At 34.8% G+C, this 18,606-nt stretch overlaps 1 protein-coding gene across 1 annotated transcript in view; it reads right to left on the bottom strand.

Moving 5' to 3' along the window:
* ADGRB3 (adhesion G protein-coupled receptor B3) overlaps positions 1-18,606 on the bottom strand; it is a 696,487-nt gene that overhangs the window by 309,003 nt on the left and 368,878 nt on the right. The window lies entirely within an intron of this gene.

Here is an 18,606-nt window from a genome sequence, read left to right as displayed (position 1 = left end):
TTTATTTTTTTTAGTTTTCGGCAGACACAACATCTTTGTTGGTATGTGGTGCTGAGGATCGAACCCGGGCCGCACGCATGCCAGGCCAGCGCGCTACCGCTTGAGCCACATCCCCAGCCCCTTGCTTTACTTTTTTAGTGTAATTAAAATCGATCAAATTAAACCTTGCAGCATATTCAAAATAAAGTTCAAGTCCAAATAATATATACTGGAGCAGCAAAATATACACGTATTATTATCAGACAGCACTTTTTTTGTTAAGGGTGCTGAATCCTTCTTTTATCAATATAGGATTTCTGTTATTTTCAGCAGAGAGTATACCATAATGGTCAATAATGGAATGAATATTCTGAAAGTACCAACAAATGCTGTCATACTGATGGTTCATAGTTAGTCTCTATTCCAACTGTTAGACACTCATACTGTAGTCTCTATTTTTGTTAACAGACTGAAATTTGTACTTAAATCTTTACTTTGTTTTCAAAATGATGATTTTTTATCTGAACATTATCATCAGAACAAGTTTATTTTGGATTAGATAGGGTACCATGAAGCCACATTGCTCTGGGAGACAGAACTGTCAGTCAAATGATTATAGCACCAATATTGACATAACTACTGAGCTGTTAGAATGTGCAAGAACATTGATCAAATAGATTAATAATAACATAATCTTAAGACTTCTTCCTAAATTTGAAAGAAAAATGTATGGAGGTTTGTGTCTTTACTAGCAATAAACATTTTAATAGATATTGAAAAAAATCATAAATGATATGTTTGGTAATGTCTGAGTATTTTCATTATATGTAATATGTGTAATACAAGTTCTTATGCTTTAAGATGATTTATAAAAATCATCAATTAAGAAGTTTAATTTGTAAAATTTTACATGGGTTCATGCTGTTTCTACATGAATTTTTCAAGTGTCCCATGGAGGATTTAAGTGGAAAGATGATGGGGAAAACTGTAAAAGCTGTCACAATAGGAAAGCTAAAGTAAAAAAATCATTAGGTTATTCCTAATTGGATTTCATTTTAAAGGAACTTGTAATTTAAATCAAGAGAGGATGAAAATTAAGAATTTAACAATATTAGTTGTATAAATATATTACTGCACCACTGGCTTAGTTTCAAATTAAATTGGTTATGTATTATTGCATCAAACTAGTGAAATTATACTTCATTAAAGTTCTTTCAGGCTATTATACACATCCATTATCAGCACAGGATGGGATTTCATTTTGAGTGTAATTTGACATATTAAGCTTGAAAAAGGATTTTCTAACTAAATGTTGAAGGAAAGAAGGTACTGGGTAATGCATAAACTATGTAAGAATGTTTAATGCTATTTTTGAATAACAGTTATAATTGTTTAGTTTAATTTTTAACATAAAATACTTTTCATGTTCATAATTAATCCAGCTCAAATGTCCCAAAGAGTACAAATTCTCTTGTGCATGGAAAGATCAGCACATTCTTCCTTGTGTCCCCTAAACTTTATTTTAAATATTATTATTATTAATTTTTTGTTACCAGGAATGGAACCCAGGGGCACTCTGCCACTGAACTACATCCACTGTCCTTTCTAGTTTGAGACAGGGCCTTCTTGAGTTGAAGAAGCTGCCCTGGAACTTACAATCTTCCTCCCTTTGTCTCCTGAATCAATGGGAATATAGTTGTGTGTCACTGTGCCCAGTCTACACTTTATTTAATGTCTAAAATAAAGTACAACTACTTCAATTTCTTTGATTCTAACTTTGGTTGTCTTGGGATTTAGACAAAATCATCTCTCTGACAAAAAGCTGATAAAAATAAATGAATGTTTTCTTATATACAATAGTTTTTGCTCTAAAGGAAAATAAACCAGAGATAAGAGGTTGGGCTCTGAGGTCTAATAATTTCTCTCTCTCTCTCTCTCTCTCTCTCTCTCTCGATATATATATAAAATAGAAAACTAAAATGAAATAATACAACAAAATTAAAATGGAGGATATCTGTATCAACTTTATGTCATTTTACCTTGGGTAAATTTTAGTTTAATACAATCTTTATAGATTTACAAAGTGCTTTAGTGGTATAGGCATGTATCTCACTTCATGAAACATTCATTGTTTAGTTAGAGGTACAGAAGCTGTCAAATTATAGTTATATGAATGGATTAAATTATACTTTTGAAAACAGTACAGTTTAAAGGAGTATAAAAATTGGTTAAGGTCACAAATTTGCACATCAAGTTCTTTAAATTGCATATTCATCAGTATAGGGAGTGCATAAAACTAAATCTTTATTTCTTAATTATACTAAGAATGTAGTTTATACATGTATACGTGTCTGGATATTATAAACACAAATATATATATAAACATGTAAATTCTAAGTGGTTTGAGATTTTTTGGAGATACTGAATTATGTTTTTTTTCTTGAGTAATTTTTTAAAATTTAGTTTTAATTGGAAAATAAAAGTTTATATTTATCACATACAACATGTTTTGAGATATGTATATATTGTGAATAGCTAAATTGAGCTAATTATCATATGCATTACTTCATATACTTTTTTTGGTGAAAACACTTAGAATCTACTCTCTTAGCAATGTTCTTCTTAAAATAAGATGATATTTTCAGTAAACCATTATAAAATGGAATATGAAGCTGGCCATTTTGGCACTTGCTTTATTTCCAGCAACTGGGGAGGCTAAAGGAGGAGAATCTACAGGAAGATTGCAAGTTCAAAGCCAGCCTCAGCAATTTAGATAGGCCCTATTTCAAAATTAAACAAAAGTGGGGAAGGGTATGTAGTTCAGCAATAGAGTGACTGTGTTCAATCACCAGTATCAAAAACAAAACAAAACAAAACTAAAACAGTAGAAAGAAAATGTGATTTAATGGACATATAGGATTCAAATGCTATCCTTCAAATTATCAGTAAACATTTTTTAAAACATGAAGTATTCAAAGTTATGTGTGTGTGTGTGTGTGTGTGTGTGTGTGTGTATGTATGTATTTTTTTGATATTGGGAATTGAATATAAGGTTATTCTACCACTGAGATATATACCCAGACATTTTTTAAATTTTCATTATTTGAGACATGCTCTCACTAAATTGTGTTGTCTGGCCCTGAACTTGTAATCCTCAGGCATTAGCCTGTAATGTATCTTGGACTACAGGTTGCACCACCTTTCCCAGCATCAAAATTAAATCTCTTTAACTTCAATCAATTTTTATTCAGAAAAAATTATTAAAAGATGACTTTTATTTCTTTCAGTCCCTTTAGGAAACACTTGGATCAATCCAGTTCACAATCCCTTCCCTTCATGGAGATTACCTGTTTCAAATACTTAGGTAAATTTAGATAGAGTCATGGCCTTTAGGGAAATGGGAAGCTAAGGTGTTAAGTGAATAGTAAAGAAGGAAGATTAAAAAAGAAATGTCTTAAATGATATCTAGTGTAAATACATGCCTAATGCTGATAAAGGGACATAATGCAAAGCCCAAGTGCACAATTACATTTGTGCGTTTGTAAAAATTTCTGAATAAAATCCAATCATTGTAGGTGTTCAATGACAGAGCAACTTGCTTCAAAAATCGAAAAAATGCCTTTCTTACAGAAGATTATAGTACTTAGAAGAAACCTCACGGGCACTGTGTCCCTGAACAAATAGGAACATTCTGAATGCACCAAGAATTATCTTAAATTCACTGTATAGTGTTTTCATTACAACACTAGATTTGATTTCTTATGTAATAAAAATAGGTGACACATAACTGATAAACATTGTAGCAAAACTAGCCACACTTCCATTTTTCAATTTTAATACTTTCATTTTGACTCTGGATATGCAGCATATAATACTTTGAAAGTACAATGTCTTGTTGTTTTTTTTTTTTTTTTTTTAGATGGGGTCCCACTAAGTTCCTCAGACTGGCCTTGGGCTTATCATGTCTTTAACTGTTGTTATTTTCAAAGAACCCAGGTTCAATATAGATTTCTGTTCATCAGAAAGCACAAGGGAATTTTTGCAGACAGACCTCAAGGTACATAAGCTATTTCTTCGTGGAAAATAAAGATCACTCCTTTGGTTCATCAGTGAGAGATAGTGCTTTGAAACCTGTTCATTAGGGAAATCATTAAGTTTTAACTCTTTCCTTTATGGAGGTCCTAGAGGATGGGGAGTCTGTCTTCATTGTACTGTGCTCCATGTAAAAACTGGAGTTAATTAATTTGACACTTCACCTGAATTGTGGACAGAAATGGAGGGCATGTAGAAGGGAAACAAGAGACAGCAAGAGAGTAAAAATGTATGGATGAAGGTTATAGAGATAAGCAAAACAGACAAAGGACAATACAAGAAAACAGCAGCCTACTGGAGTAGTTTATGAGCCGACTCTGGATCTGGGCCATGGACTCAGCTCCTGAGTTTTTTCTAGTTTTACAAGCTAGTTCCAGCTTATACTTGCTATTTCATACCATTATTCACAGAATACCCTATCAGTCTCTCAAGTCAGTTTGAAAGATAAATTCCACATTCATCTTACCAGTATACAATTGCCTAACCTCTTGTGCCTCAATGTTTCTGAAATGTGGGAATAATACCAACAACTACCTCATTGGGCTAGCAGAGGAATAAACAAGTGAGTATCCGTCAGGAGCTTACAGCAGTATACCCAGGGCAGTGTCTGGAGCATGGGGGTTCTAGGTAACATCACGATGGCTAACATCACTGGAGCAGATTTTATCATAATGAAGTTCAAGGAAACTATGCCATAATGTGTTCCATATTATGATGAAGTATTTGACTTTTGCAATAAACATTATTTTTTTTGGTTGGCCTTCAGAGACCTTACTGAAGAGATTAAATATTCAAAACTTTCTGTTGAATATATTCATATAACCAAAGGCAGGAACTTCATTTAGAATAAATAGAGCTCATCCTATAGTACTTAAATGTACCACCTAAGGAGTTGAATAAGGTTTCCTTTTTATTCAGTTTTATTCCTTTTCCTTCCTTCCTTTCTTCCTTCCTTCCTTTCTTCCTTCCTTCCTTTCTTCCTTCTTTCCTTCTTCTTTCTATCCTTCTCTTCTTTTTTTCTTCCCTCCTTCTCCTTCTTTATTCTGATAGATTCTACCAGATGGAAAAGGGCTGCCTTCTTGGTTTACTTAGACATACAATGTTAAAAATATATTGCTTCATAGAATAAGAGAATTGCTCATCATGAATGACAAACTCAGAATTTCCATTGCAGCTGAGACCACGAACTACAAAGAGCACTTCAAAAACCCGACCTTTAAGCATCCACCTAACTCTTTAATACAATGAGATAAATTCTGTAGCGCTCAATGTAAATAATCAGAGGAAATACCCAGGCAGGGGCCCCTCATAACCATAAACAAACATGTAAGAGAATATCAAAGTTGCTTAAAGTCTTCCTGAAAGACTATTCTTCCCCCTCCTTTTTTCTTGGGGGGGGGATGGTTATACCTATTTTCCTAAAATATATATGAAGGTTGCATCATTTTTCATGTGATTTCATAATTTTCATATTTACAAACTGGATCTTGACTCATCATTATTAGAAAATTGCCCAGTTGCCAAAATGGAACTGCTTGTGGAAGACATCACTAAGATTACTAGTTGTTAACCTACAGTTTTGAAATCCTGTCTGAAAAGCAGGGGCAGCGGGATGGGGGTTGGTGGGAAGATGATGTGTTGGCTCTGTGTTAGAAAGTACTTAAAGGAAAAATAGAGTACTTGTAAGGTTTTTTTTTTTTTTTTTTTTCATGTGTTCATAGCAAACACAGAGGGACCAAGTCAAGCCTACATGTGGTGACTCTTTTGCCATTGAGCAGTTTAAAAAGCCATGCTTTTCGTATTTGTATAGCAATCCTTGATACCAAGTAAAATACGGCATTTGGGAAGGACAGCTGAGATTAATTGAACACAAGCAGGAGCCTGGCACTTTTCACTCATTCCTTAATTCATTCACTAAGTATTTACCAAATTCCTTCTCTGACATCATGGCCTCATGTAATATTTTTCACTGAGTATAATGTAATAATTCAATTTGAGGCAATAAAACAATTACATGTCCATCAGGAGTTCAAATCTAGATACCACTGAAGAATGGTGATTATCAAATCCCTGGTTATAGATACACATGCACATTAATTTGTCTACCATAGTCTTTGTGTTGTAACCAGTTTTACTATGTGGTGACAGTGGTCTATATAGGAACATTCAGACATTTCTAAAGGTAGTTTTTTAGTTGTTCTCTCCACTCTACTTCCCTCATACACTCCATATCTTCCTTCTGAAAAGGCCAGGATTGAAATGTCAGGGCCACAGAGAAAGAACAGGACTGATCAACTGTGACACATAGCCTCATTTCCCTGGAGACAGCAGCTGAAAGGAGCTTGGCCAAGACAACCATGCCCTGAGAACTCTGCCAGATCCCCTCCATCACCACCATTATGTAGTTTGGATCACCCAACCCCAGAGGCTTTGAACTCAGATGTGAATGAGAAATGTCCTTCCATGACAAGGCAGCGATTTTTATTTTTTGAGAGAAAGCAGGATTACTGGATACTCAAAAGTAGGCACACTATATGGGCAGTTAAAAAGTAACCTTCTGGTAATTTAAAGTTACATTTTTTTTTTTTAAAGAGAGAGTGAGAGAGGAGAGAGAGAGAGAGAATTTTTTAATATTTATTTTTTAGTTCTCGGCGGACACAACTTGCTAATGTCATATCATATCTTAAAACTTAAATAATTAATTATTTTACATATTATTTCCTAGAATAAAGATAGAAAAACTTGTAAATTAATTGGTGAGTGAATTTTACATTCATTTCTTTTTCTTTTTCTTTCTTTCTTTTTTTTTTTTTTTTTTTTTTTTTTTTTGATTCATTAGTAGTTTCAAAGCCTGGGCATATCTGGGCAGAATTATGCATTTCTGGGGCTGGGGATGTGGCTCAAGCGGTAGCACGCTGGCCTGGCATGCGTGCGGCCCGGGTTCGATCCTCAGCACCACATACCAACAAAGATGTTGTGTCCGCCGAGAACTAAAAAATAAATATTAAAAATTCTCTCTCTCTCTCACTCTCTCTCCTCTCTCTCTCTTTAAAAAAAAAAAGAATTATGCATTTCTGCATTCTGCTTGAGGTCTTTCTGCTAGGCTTTGGTGCTCTGGTGGAAGACCCCTTGAAAAAGCTTTCTTTCAGATCACTCTCACTTTGTGGCATTTAATAATGCTGACACACAGGGATATCCAAAGCCACAGACGTGGCTCCTGTTCAAACTGACCTGTCTTGAGCAGGGATTTGCAAACTACCAACCAAGGATCAAATGTGTCCCATTGGCTAGTTTTCTATGGCTTACAAACTAAAAATGCTTTTCTCATTTTTAAGCAGTTGGAGATTTTCTTTTTAAAAGACTACTATTTCTTAACATGTGAAAATTATATCAAACTGAATTTCAGTGTCCACAAATAAAATTTCATTGGGACACAGCCACATCCATTAATTTACATATGGTCCATGGCTGCTTTCGTGTGGCAGAGTTGAGTAGTTGCAGGGGAAACTGTGTGGTTATATTTTGGAAAAGCTATTCTTAATGTGGCCATTAAAAAAAAAAAAAAGAAAGAATTAAAAACCTAAAAGCAACTACTGTCTTCATTTCTTTTGTTATCTATTATGTATTTATACCAATCATCTTTTAGTTTTCAAAAAGCATATTTTTTTGTGGTCTTTTGGAAATAGACACTTATTAATATTCATCTTTGGTACTAAAGTAGTTCATAGTTTTAATCCTAACATGAATGCTCAACAAAACGTGAGATACAAAGTCATTTTTGCATATAAATCTGAAGTTCACATTCTTTCTGTAGCTAGTGAAATTAAGAATAGAAGTCCTGTATAGGAAAGAGCATTACATAATAATTATCCAAGTGTAAAACACTAAGAGCTCTGGTATATATAGCATTAATATTCTCTCTCTCTCTTTCTCTCTCTGTCTCTCTTTCAGAGTGTGTTATTGTTTTGATATTAAAGATCATTTAAATTTTATTAGAGAAATAAGTCAGGAACCTATTAGACATTAGGCACCAAAACAGACAAGAAACAACAAGTGAAGGAAACAATAAAGGGCCTTCCCAGGATAGCAAATCCTCCATTCCCCAAAGAGCAGTAGCCATGGGAAGTGCTATATTTTGACAAAAGAAAAAATGCCATTGGAGACTTAAGAGTTTATTTGTAAATGCATCTATACAACAACCTCTATGGAGCCCCAGAGCGTCCTAAGAACTATCCTACCACTGAGAATTTTGCCAGTGAACAAGAGATACAAAGTCTTTGCCCTGGGCTGGGGATGTGGCTCAAGTGGTAGCGCGCTCGCCTGGCATGCGTGCGACCCGGGTTCGATCCTCAGCACCATATACCAACAAAGATGTTGTGTCCGCCGAGAACTAAAAAATAAATATTAAAAACTCTCTCTCTCTCTCTCTCTCTCTCTCTCTCTCTTTCCTCTCTCACTCTCTCTTTAAAAAAAAAAAAAAAAAAAAAAAAACCAAAGTCTTTGCCCTTAAAGAGTTCATGTCTAGAGAGGAATACACACATTTGGTAAGGGAAAAACAATTCAGAGAATTCCAGATTGTAATAGGTGCCATTCTGAAGGAAATGACTGATGAGATGTGTTAGGATTTAGGTATGAAGTGTCCCCTTGAAGCTCATGTGTAAGACAGGGCAAGAAGGTTTGGAGGTGAAATGATCAGATGATGGCAGTTACAACCCAATCAGTGGATTAATCCACCTATAAGGTTAACTAGGCTGTAACTGTAGCCAGCTAGGGTACGGCTGGAGGAGAGAGGTTACTGTGTGCCTTTGGGGTTCATATTCCCGCCTCCCCCAAGTGAGTGGAACTGTCTCTCTGCTTTCTTGTTGACAGTTCTGAGCTGCTTTCCTCTGTCACACCCTTCTGCCATGATGGTCTCCCTCACCCAGAATAATGGACTAGGACATCTGTGGGCTGAGACCTCTGACATCATAAATGCCAAATAAACTTTTTCTCCTCTAAAATTTTTGTCAGACCTTTTCATCGCAGTGACAAAAAAAGCTGATTAAAACAAGATGGAACACAGATATCTGGGCCAAGAAAGGCCTCTGCAGTAATACTGTTGTAGCTGTGGTTTAACAGATGGGTCAAAGGGAACTGCCTGTGTCGACCAAGAGCCTGGTAAAAGCTAGTAATGTTCCAGAAGTATCAGAATAGTGAAGGGCAAAGGAAGGGCATTCTGAATAAGCGGAATAACATTACATGAAAAAGCTTAAGATACCTAGAAAAATAGTAATGCATATGAATAGGCAGGGAGTTCAGGTAGGGTAATAGGCTAAAACTGATATTGTCTAGGCCGAGAAATCTGGATCTGGAGAATAATCAAATTTAGAACATGAACATATAAACTGGATGTCTTCTTAGCAGAAGTAATAGTAGATAATGTAGACTTGGATAAATTTTCCCAAAGAGAGAATACAGTGTACTAATTCACCATTTAACAAATGTTAATTGAATACTTCTTATGTTTGAGACATGGTTCTGAGCACTGGAAATACACCTATGAATAAAACAATTGAATAGTTGGCATAGAATTTGGGGAGAGACAGACAGTATTAAGTAAACAGAACTAGAGAGGATGTTGGTAATAATAACTGTCATGAGATGAATGCTGAGCTGGGCTGGGAAGCTATACTGAATGGAAAAAAGCTCCTTTGGCCAGCGGCTCAGGAGGCTGAGGCAGAAGGATAAGGAGTTCAAAGCCAGCCTCAGCAATGGCAAGGCACTAGGCAACTGAGTGGACCCTGTCTCTAAATACAATACCAAATAGGGGCTGGGGATGTGGCCCAGTGGTTGAGTGCCCTTGGGTTTAATCCCTGATACCCCACCTACCCCCCCCCCCAAAAAAAAAAAAAAAAAAAAAGAAAAAGCTCCTTTGGTTAGCTGGCACTTAGGAGACACCTAAAAGAAATGAGGTGGAAGCTATGAAGATAAAGAGGAGATGATAAAAAGAGCCAAGAAATGAAGCTTGGGAAAGACCCACTTTGAAAGGTAATGATAAACAGGAAGAGCTACAAAAAACAAACCATGTGAAAGACAAAGAGTAGAGAAGAGGGACTCAGGAATAGGAAGACATCATGCATAGCTTAATATTGAGAGTATGGCTTTATAAGGAGTAAAATCCTTTATAAAGATTATGTAAAGAACAACTATTATATTAAAAAAGAGAATAATACTCTAAATTTAGATTTAGGGTGTTATAGTAAATATTTGAATTTTTTTTCCTATTAAAGTTAAAAATATTTTCAGCTTCATAGCCACCATTCCTCTGCAACAACCTAACTCTACTATTTTGATGTGAAAGCAGACATACAAAATTCATAAATGAATGGTCCATGCAGAGATATATGGTATTTAATAATCCAGAACACAAGAATTCTCTTATGTGACCAGCACTGTGGTTCTTTAATTCAATAATTGTTTATTGAGCAGAACCCTTGATTTTCTACCACCAAAGCTCTTTCTTCCCCATGTTTCTAAAGGTGCTGCCATCTACTCAGACTTCAAAACAAAAACCTAAGGGCCACTCTTTACTTTTGCCTTTTCTTTGCCTCCTACAACCCAGCCATCAACAGATAGTTGGGTGTTATTTCTGCAACATGTCCTGAATCACTGCATTTCCTCTGTCTCCATTCCACAGCCCTCTAGAAGGCACCAGAATCTCTCTTCTGAACTCATTCAGGAGCTGTATGACTGGGCTTCTTAACTTCCATACCCAGAATTCCTCCTCCTCTCAAAAACCACAGTAATATTTTGTGATATATAATGCAGGTCACATTTATCCCCTCATTGAAACAATTGAATAGTTTGACGGATGCTTATGGGGTACAAGTTGAATTCTCACGCTCTGGTCTCTGAGGCTCTACATGGTTGGGCTTCCATCTGTCTGCAGTCACATTTTACATGGCCATCAATTTGCTCACCAGATCAAGCTGCATGAATAGGCCTTTTCCACCACAGGGCTTTTCCTATGTAACTAGAAAACATTTCCTCATTCTTTTTCTCAGGTCTCTGCTAAATTATTTTTTTCTTTATCATGTTTTGTCCCCATCTAAAGAGATCTAAGCCCTCACTTCTCTCTGTCATATACTCTTTTAATTTTTACATAGGCTGGCTCATTTTCTGCCTTCACAGTAGATTATGAATTCCAATATCCATGTTCCCATGTTCCCTATTATTGCTGTACGTAGGATCTTAGCATACAGTGGGTTTGATACAATAAACTGCCCATAATTTTTTTTTAATAAATGAGGTTTACTCAGAGCTTAATGGGAGGCAGGGGGTTTAGTATGATCAATTTGGGCCCTGTAGTCAATCAGTCCTAGTTTTCCATTTATTTTGTGGACTTTGGCAGTCATTTAATTGTTCTTCCGTTTGACCATTTGAAAAAATCAATAGCCTTTCATGAGGACTAAGCCAAAGGCAATTAGCTCACTCCTTATACACAGTAAGATACAATTCATGCCAATTCCCTTTTATTTTTTACCTTAACCATTCTCTCACTTGTACAAAATACTGTGGAGAATTCAAAATGTAAAAAGGAAAAGTCTTTACATATTGCAATCTAGTGAGAGATGTGTTTCACACAAATATCTTCAGTTATGTGCAAATGTGTATAAGAAATTTTCTTCCAAACTCCAGTCCTAAAACTGAATTCATATTTGGTCTGTTCTCTTGAATGTCTTTAGATATCTCAAAAGTAACATATCCAAAGCTTAACCCTTGATTTCTACTCACTCTTTATCAAAATATGATTTCTCTATGCATTCTTCATCTCTCTCAAGAAAACCACGTGAATCCTTTCCTCAAGTCAGAATCAATAAGTTATCTTTGATACATTCATATCTTTACGCTGTTAATCCAGTTCATTGTTATCACTGCATCTCCTCCAAAACAGCCTAATGATGTTTCCTAATCCCCATCTAGACTGCTGCACATTTGTCCATTAAATATTAACCTAAGTTAAAACAACTCACTACACACCCCACTTTCATATTGTGCCCTTTCTACTCACCCCTCACACTGCAGTCCGAATAGGTTTTAAGCATAAATCGAATCATGTCACTCCGGGCGGTTTCCTGTCATACTGTAGAAGATACAAAGTCTGTTCCAAGGTTTCCATGACCTAACCTTTGATTTCCTCTTCAGTATTAGCTCAGGACCTTTCCACTAGCAACCAGACTCCAGTCACACTTGCATCTCTTCATTTCCTACCTGTTCCTCTCCTGGCTGATTCAACCTTCAGGTTTTGGTTTGTTTGTAGAATTTTAACTACTTTGCCTTACTGAAAAGAAACCATGGACCTCATACCCCTTTCAAAATAGGGAGTACTGAGGTTAGGCATGTGTGCCTCACTAAGTATAAGTCTTTTGAGAAAGAGAAGGAATAGATAGAAGAACAGAAGATACCATTTACTAAGCATTCTTGAGTTGGCACCAGTGCATGGTTGCACCTGGTTCCACAACATGCTCTAAACCACATACAATCAATCTCATCTTATTAGACTAGTTTTGGATAATTATAAAGCTAACATAAACTTTAGAGCCCAATGGTATTATTGTAGAGACTTATGATATTATAGTTACAATTATAAATAAAGTATGCTGAGCAAAATTAATGTTAACTCTATATTTGTAAACAACATTTCTGTTCCATTGCAGGAAATAAATTAAGTCAACTGAAACTCAGAAAATAATTTTTACCTTTAGATATTCAAACCAAAAGGAAAAAAATCTCCCAATAAACAATGGTTTACTCCCCAACTTACATACAAACATACACTCAATGATCAAATTCAGTACTGTATTTCACTGTAGTGAAACATATATTTAAACAGAGCACACTAACCAATTACAATTATGTTTTACCAATGTAGTCTCAATTATGTTACAAAACAATATATTTAGTTTTCTGCTGAGAAATTGTTATTTAATTTAAAAATTTTATGATTTTTTTAAATACTCAAGATTTTCAGAATATATTGTAAAGATAGTAGAGGTTAGCCTTATTATTAAGAATAAAATTTCATTTTAGGGACAACTAGACAAATTTTTTAAGGAATTAAGGAAAATTAAAAAAGAAATAATTAGGCAATGAGTTTGGGGAAAGCAAAAAGAGACTATATTGAAAAAAATGAAATTATTTAGATTAACACTCTAAATAATGGATGCAGATCCTTCAAAAGGAGAAGCTCTTCAAATGGAAATTTTAAATAGATATAAAAGCTCCAAAATATTTTTGATCATTTGAGAGACTTTAATTAAGGACTAAGTGAACTAATTTATTTCTAAATTTTAGAGAACATATAGTAATGTTACAGAATTCTTTGATGCATCTCTAAAGATGATTGACAAAATTCCACAGAACATAGTTGAGATATTATAAAATTAAGTCAGAAAAGTTTTTTTTGGGGGGGTCTGCATCATCCAAGGGAACTGGAATTTGACTAATGACAAATGCATCCATGGAAGTAAAGAGTAACTTCTTGTAGCAAAATGCCAAAAGCCCAGAATCTCTTGGTTCTTATTGTCATTATTCTACAGAAGGCAACTGAGTCACATAATACTTCTAAAACAGACAAACAACACAGGTGATTTTCTAGACTAGTCATATTATATGCCTATATATATGAAATCTTGCTCTTCTTTTTTGATGTATACAATATGCATAATATTCAGATTTTTTTTAAAGTATGATACTGAAACTTGGTATGAACTTTAGAAGTTCCCTGGAGGAGCAGACCATGGCCAGGGGCCTGGGTGACCTCATTACAATCACACAATCAATAGCATAGCCCATATTTGGCCTTGTGTTTGTCCATTACCAATCAGAGGGCCTATTGTATGTCAGGTGCTAAATGTATCTAATCTTATTATTGATATTATCTCTGTGAAGAAGACATTATTGTCTTTAGAAAAAGAATAAGAAGAAATTTAGATATGAAATAAGTTACAGAAGGATCAATTAGTCATGGTACAGCTAAGGTTTTCAGCCAGATGCATCTATCTTCAAAACCGGCATATTTTAAAAGATGCAAAACAGCATCTACTTCTTCCATGAACATAAAAGCACCAGTTTTTATTCTTAGTCAGATTTTTCAGTTTTCAAATTAAAAGCTTCTTCTTTTTTTTTTTTTAATTCAGAGAAGGAAGCGGTGGGAGAAGAGGAAGGATTTAGTAAAGAATTCTTGGTGTAACCAAATAAATTAAGACTTTTGAAAAGAGGAGAACATGAAAATAGAAAAAAGAAAAAGAAAAATTGTTAACAGAGAGTCAGTGCCTTTTTTCTCTCGTTGCAGGTTATTGTTATAGAGGCAGACCACTATTACCATAGAGATAAGCAATTATTGCCATAGAAACAGTTGAAACGGGATTATATTTTGTGTTCACACATGCTTGCAGTGACATCCTTCTAATTCAGTTGAACAGCAAAATCAGAAAGGAGGCACACAGTATGCCATTCTACTAATTCCAAATATCCATTGTGTTACATTAACCCACAGAGATCAGAAGCAATGTCATAAAATTTAAATTTTGTTTTCTGTAGACCTTGGATTTTATCTTTCTATTTATTCGAGTGTGAATCTACTACATGCTGAAAGAATTTATCTCAAACAGAACAATGGAGTCAATCTGAGAAGAATTATAGCTCCAACGCCTTTTAGATACAAGAACTATAGGAAAATACAAAGCCATTTAGTTTCCCAGTGCTTTTTTTTTCTCCATCTCATCTTGGAGAGACTTTTCATAGTTAAAACTTTTGCCAAGTTTCTTGAACTGATACAAAGTACCAACTAACCTCCGTATGCAAAGCTACTATTGGTAGATTTCTTAGGACACAGAGGTCACAAAGAACTTCTGGGCAGAAACTCAAGCTCTTTATAGAGAATAGAAGCACAAACACAAAACATTTTGTGGCTAGTTCTATGTATCAATGCATGAGAAAATCAAGAATTCTCAGCTTGTATTCTTAAAATAAATTTTAATGTTTAAAGTTATAGATTTCTATTGGAGGACAACTTTCATAATTAATATCTGGTAGACCAAGATATGCCACTAAAATACGTCACTTCACCATCACCATCTCTGTTATCCACATTTCCTACTTTAGGCCATGCATTCTTTTCTCATAGATATGCAGAGTTTTGGTAGAAGTCAACTTTTCCCCTGGTTTTCCCAATTGTTTTCCCAAAGCTATTGCACATTGTTGTGCATTCCATAGTGCTGGTTTCCAACTGCCTTTTGTGTGACTCTCTTAGGTTTCTCCAGACCATGTGCTTTCCCCCAGTAAATACAAAATCCAAAAGAAATGATGGTCTTGGAGCAAAAATTTGTTCCTGAATCAATGCATTCTTTACCAGACAGTTACCAAAAGGATAGAGATTTAACCCATTTTATGCAATAGTCCCAGATGTGGAAAGTTCACAAAATTTTTATTGGTTAAGATGTAATATAAGGGCCAAGCATGGTGGCACATGTCTGTAATACCAGCTACTCTGGAGATTGAGGCAGGAGGAGTTCAAAGCCAGCCTCAGCAGAAGCGAGGTGCTAAGCAACTCAGTAAGACCCTGTCTCTAAATAAAATACAAAATACGGCTGGGGATGTCAAGTGCTCCTGAGTTCAACCCTTGGGATAAATAAATAAATAAATAAATAAATAAATAAAGTAATAGAAAAAACACTTAATGCTTATAAAAAGTGTAAGACAGGCATCCTTCAAAATATATAATTAGCCAGAAAAATAATTTTACATTTTAACAAAGTAAACATATATGAAGATTAGTACTAGAAAAGAAAACAAATGGTCAGTAGTTATTTTACTTTGTAGAAATACAGAACATATGAGTAAGATTTCCCTAGGGTCGTATCAAAAAATCTACACTGAAGTTTTAGAAGGTTAGAGTGTGGTTGGCTGAGCAAGATAATGAAAGAAATCTTTAACTTTCAATTACTGAGATGCAAAGGAAAAAAAAACAATGCATCCACTCTGAATGGGAAGCACTGATCTAGGACAAATTATGTGAGTGTCCTCAACTCTCAGGCAGCAAGGTTGTTAGGAGTAAATACTATCATGAATATTTGTGAAAGCATTATTTTGGGAAGTTCTATAGATTACAACAGATGCTTTACCAAAACTTTTCATGGAAATCCTGAGGAATAAAACAGAAAAGCTAATAAAACATTTTTCTACCTATTATTTTCAAGGTAGAAAATTTTTGTAACTATGACAGTAGTGCTATTACAAATAATATTTTTCTCATGCTGTAGAAATAGAGATACCCTTAAAAGACCTTTCCTACTTTGAGAATATAAGTTTATATATTTATATTTTTAAAATTTTTATATAAAAACAGAAAAATGATTTTAAAAAGAGGAGTGAAACTAACTAATTTATTGCTGGACTTGGTGGAAACTGAAGAATTCTCCTCCCTTGAGGTTCTATCACTTTTAAAAGTAGTAGAAGAACAAAGATGGTAGGAAAAATGCCATTTATTTCATTTGTTAACTGGCAGCTCAATCTGAGCCACAGCTTCACAAATTCATTTCAATAAACAATTTCATCCTGGCTTTTGCCCAAGGATTCAGATGGTAGAATGAAGACAGGATGCTGATGGTTTCTAAGGATAAAATTGTTCAATCTCCCTGAGAACAGTAAAAATGAAATGAGCTTAAACTGCAAGAGCAAGGATTTGTGTTGAACTTCGGAAGATAATACATAAAAAATAAACCAGAACAAGCTTCTTTTGGTCTCTGAACTTTAGAGATATTAAAATGGTCTCAGAAAATTTTGCCAGTGAATTTTGACATAAATCTGTTTACCTTCTGTAGTTTTTGAGTTCTTAGAGATATTATGGAAACATTCCTTTGAACTTTCTCTTTCTTTCAGACCCAGTTATAACTATTAATAAACTCTGTCATATCAGCTATTAAAATATCTTTTCACTATCTCCATTGTCACCTGGTCCAAGCATCTGTGTTCTCTCTCCTGGCTGCTGAAATAAACATCTCACTGCTGTTGCTATATCCACTCATGCCCCCTACTGTCTATTAGTCTACACTTCATAGTCAGAATGACCATTTTAGAATATAAATCAGAATTCATCATTCTTCTGTTCAAATCTTGGAGTGTTTTTGCTTCTTATTTAGACCTTCAGTTAAAGGCGTTCTGCAGTCTCACTTCTCCTCCCTTGAAATCATCTCCCACTGCCCTGCCCTAATCCTCTCCAGCACCACTGAATTCTTTCAGCTCTTCTTACATATGAAGCACATGGATGCATCATGGTATTCAGAATTATGGTTTCTTCTATGAAGTGCTCTGTCTCCACATATCATTACATCTCATGCTCTAAAGGCAGTTGCTTCTATATTTAAATATCAGTACACTGATAGGAGGATTTTTCTCACCAATCTTCATTCTCTGTTCTCTTATCCTGGTGGTTTTATTTATTTTCACAGCAATTATGACCACTGGACATTTTAGATGGCATTTGTTTGACATCTGTCTCTCTAATATAAAATATAAGTTCCACAAGAGCAATTTGTCTAATTTGTTCACTGAGGAATTAACCTAGAACATAACATGAAATATACTTATTGAATAAAGGTCTGAGATTTTTAAAAATTAATTAAATCCATGAATCCTTACCAACCAACTATAGTGACTTCAGGGAGCTCCTTAAACTGAGTGGTAGGGAGATCTTCACAACCCTGAGGAGTTTGTACTGCTTGCCTGGAGCTCTGATAATGGTCTTTTGTCCCAGCCTCCCAAGTCTTCTGTCCCCAGTCATTTGGAATAAATGAATCATGATAAATGCCATGGGATAATTCCCATAAAATGAGAAATAATCAAACAACTCATAATGCTGCATATCATTCCAAGTCCTGGTTTAAAACTGTCTGAACTGCTTTTCTTTTTCCTCAAAAACCAAAAACAAAACAAAACAACAGAAACAGAAAAGAAAAAGGTAGTTTCATTTTTCTTTCTGACCTAAAGAAAAACTTCCATTTGTCTCAGGTGTCTAGCAAGCATGGTAGACTGCTAGAAAGCAGTCAAGTCTCACTCAAGTCTAGCTATCTGCACCAACATCAGGTGCTACAAATAAGCAAAACGATGTTAATTCCTGTATTTTGGGGGCTTGGTGTCAACTGACAAGTGTCATTTTTAAGGAAAGGAAGTTAAGCAAGTGACACAGATGTGTGAACCACAAAGCTAAGCAGTGACAGAAAAAGAAAATAAGCTAAGAAAGAGAAGCCGTTCCAGTTTTACATCATCAGATTGAAAGTTGATTCCTCAATTGAACAAGACATTACACCAATGAAATGATGAACTTTATCAGTAAATTTAACAAATAACATAGATTTAATGTTCATAAAAAGGCCTGTAGAGAAAAAGGAGATGCTGACATTTGTATTATACCATTATCCAGATTGAATTTTATTTCAATTTCAAAAAAATATCAGGTATGAATATTTCTTCTAAAAAAAACAATGTTTCATCTTT

The sequence above is a fragment of the Spermophilus citellus genome (genome assembly GCF_964194105.1).
Source record: "Spermophilus citellus genome assembly, chromosome: 5".
Lineage (NCBI taxonomy): Eukaryota > Metazoa > Chordata > Mammalia > Rodentia > Sciuridae > Spermophilus > Spermophilus citellus.
Note: the sequence above shows the minus strand (reverse complement) of the source record. Positions and strands in the feature narration are given on the sequence as shown.